The sequence below is a fragment of the Odontesthes bonariensis genome, chromosome 3 (genome assembly GCF_027942865.1).
Source record: "Odontesthes bonariensis isolate fOdoBon6 chromosome 3, fOdoBon6.hap1, whole genome shotgun sequence".
NCBI lineage: Eukaryota > Metazoa > Chordata > Actinopteri > Atheriniformes > Atherinopsidae > Odontesthes > Odontesthes bonariensis.
Window position 1 is genome coordinate 45,601,991 of NC_134508.1, and position 2,940 is coordinate 45,604,930.

The 2,940-nt window shown below is 43.4% G+C and overlaps 1 long non-coding RNA gene across 1 annotated transcript; it reads right to left on the minus strand.

The window, feature by feature from the left end:
• Positions 1-1,751: 1,751 nt before the first annotated feature.
• LOC142377967 (uncharacterized) lies at positions 1,752-2,572 on the minus strand. Its single transcript, XR_012769576.1, has 3 exons — positions 2,549-2,572; positions 2,008-2,226; positions 1,752-1,878 (listed from the first exon to the last, which is right to left on the minus strand). It is a non-coding gene; the product is annotated as an uncharacterized LOC142377967 (long non-coding RNA).
• Between the last annotated feature and the right edge of the window lie 368 nt (positions 2,573-2,940).

Consider the following 2,940-nt stretch of genomic DNA (forward strand, 5'->3'; position numbering starts at 1 on the left):
GGAAGATTCTTCATTTACAAGAACAAACTGAAATCTATCAGATAAATATGACTTAAACCAGCCTAATGCAGTTCCTTTAATCCCAATAACATGTTCAAGTCTGTGTAATAAGATACTGTGATCGACCGTATCAAATGCAGCACTGAGATCCAACAGGACAAGCACAGACACAAGTCCGCTATCAGAGGCTAAGAGGAGATCATTGGTAACTTTCAGCAGTGCAGTTTCTGTGCTATGATGCACTCTGAATCCTGACTGAAACTCTTCAAACAGATTATTTCTGTGGAAATGATCACAAAGCTGAGCTGCAACTATTTTTTCAAGAACTTTAGACATAAAAGGGAGATTGGATATAGGTCTATAATGAGCCAACACTTCTGAATCAAGAGTATTCATGGTGTGATTTCAGCACCCAGCACCATGGACAGAACCTGCCCCCATCCCTCAAGTGGATCTGTCCATACCGCCATTACAGGATCTCCGCGGATCCTTAAAAAGTATTAAAAAGTCTTCAATAAAAAATACATTTTTTAAGGTCTTAAAATGTCTTAAATTTCGCCGATTTTCGAAGAGTGGCATTAAATTTCATCTGGGCGGAATGAAAGAAAGATATGTCTGGAGAGAGCTTTTGTGTGTGCGCCAGTACTTCCGGTGAAAACTTCCGGTGATTTGACAGCTAGGGCGTCAGGTTAGGGCCAGTGGGCGTAAACAAAGGTTAACTTATAGCCGAGAAGAAAGATGATAATATTATAATAGCCGCAGTAACGTTACCAACCATACCCGACGTCAAGGAGTTGGCTGAGCAGGGGCAAGAGTATGGGGCTGGCAGAGTTAACTTCATAATGGGTGAGTGCAGGTTTCATTCACTTGTTTTCATTCTTTCACAGGATTGATTCACTTCATTGGTTTATCCGATTGCTGGCCGCCGAGCCATTATGTGTCTGGGTTTGTGTAGGTTACTGACTGAGCGGTCTGTGCTCGTTTTTTATTTTTATTTAATTAGAATGGAGATACTAATTAATACTGAGGGAGGGGGGGGGGTCCCGGGGAAAATTGCCAGGGCCGATTTTTTTTCCCAGTCCGACCCTGACAGCTCCCAACAAGTGTCGGAATGGTGGTATCAAAGTGTCGGAATGGTGGTATCAACGTGTCGGAATGGTGGTACCAAACTGTCGGGATGTCGCAGTGGCGTCATGTCTGAGTGACGGGATGTCGGAATGCCGGTTGCATACCGATTGGAGTAGTATCCTAACCTGGCTAACCTAGCTGAAAGCATAAGCTAACGTTTAGCCTTTGTTACTCGCCTCGTTCCGTTTGGGATAAACATGCAGCTCATGCGTTTTTGAAGCGGTTTTCTTTGTACCAGGTTCAGATTTGATGACATAAATAAATGCACTGCATTGTGTGTGCTATCAATGTGTTGGTTTGGGAGGATGAAAGCCTGATCTTTCCATGTTTTTCTTTCCAGCAGACGGGTCATCCTACAAATTATTGCCGATTGGACCACAACATGTACCCCAATTTTTTTGTTATCCCTTGTATAATAAATCTCTTCATACCAATATTCGTTCCAGTCGTTCATATGATGTTGATGTGATAATCATGCTCACAAACCTTTTGTCCTTAATTTCTTTTATTAGGCTACTCACATTACAGACTGGTAAGGCAGCTTATTTTCAGAAATATTGCAAATGACAGCTTAAAGTGTCTGCTGTAAAGTGTGTGGTGCAAATATAGACAATAAACAGTATGAATATAAACAATATGAACATAAACGGGCAACAGTGCAATCATCGAGAACGAGATGGTGGGGTGACCGGAGCAGGAACAGCGAAGGTGCATGGCACATCGGAGGTGCTGCATGGGCTCAGTGATGTTCTGGGGGAACAAGAGACGATATGACATTATAGCATGCACTTTCATCCATTGTAAAAAAATAAAAAAAGGTGTTTCAGAATGCGGTAGTGGTGGCTGTGTGTGCAATAGGTGCATGGCGCATCAACTCACCTTAAAGTTTGTCTATCATGCGCTCAAACAGAGCTAAAAAGCGCTCCGTCTTCTGCTCCGTCTCCTCGTGGCGCTTCTGCTCCTTCAGGCTCTCCTGTATCAGGTAATCCATTATGGGATTGGACTTCCTACTTCTTTTTGGGGATGGGGATGACTTTAGAAACCGATCTTCGTTTTCTGTGCTAAACCTGATCAGGCTCTTTGTTTGTGCTTGAGTCCCTGTGAATCAGTCACGTATATGAATACTTGTGGTAATAGGTAGCGAAATGACGCTCACGTCACTCAAAAGGAACTTATCTATGGTTAACCAACTACATTGCTTGTAAATACTCGTGTTACAATTTAAAAAACGACAACTCTTTCGCAGCACCTTCACATGCATTGACCGATTACTCCATGTAAATAGCGACTTTTCCCATGTGCGTTTATAGCAGAAAACAACTACACATTGCCACCATGTTAAACTCACACAATACACCAGTTATCACAACCTAAAACGGTTAAAACAGTTAAATTATGGCAAAAAAATAGAGCTACTTACATTTGTGTGGTGCTTTCTTTGCTTCCGCCATTTTTAAAAAGACTCGAGTTCGCCCGGTAGTTGCGTTGTACTCTGGGAAATATATCATACCCCTTCGAACGGAGTCTGCCTGGCCGAAGCCCTCCGTTTGAAGGGTTACAACGGAGGGGTAGGGATAAGGGGAAGGGATTTGGGACACCCCTACCCCTACACGTGAATGCGCAAAACGGAGGGGAAGGGGTAAGGGGTAGGGCCAAGGGATGAAATGGGATTGGGCCTAAAGGTTCCCACCTTTGTGCTTCAGCCTGACCTGGAGGAGCTGAAAACACCTGTGGAAACACTGATCCCAGGATTGTGGTATATTGAGCTTATGGGCTCTCCGTAGTTTTCCTATGTGTTCTATGTGATATGCG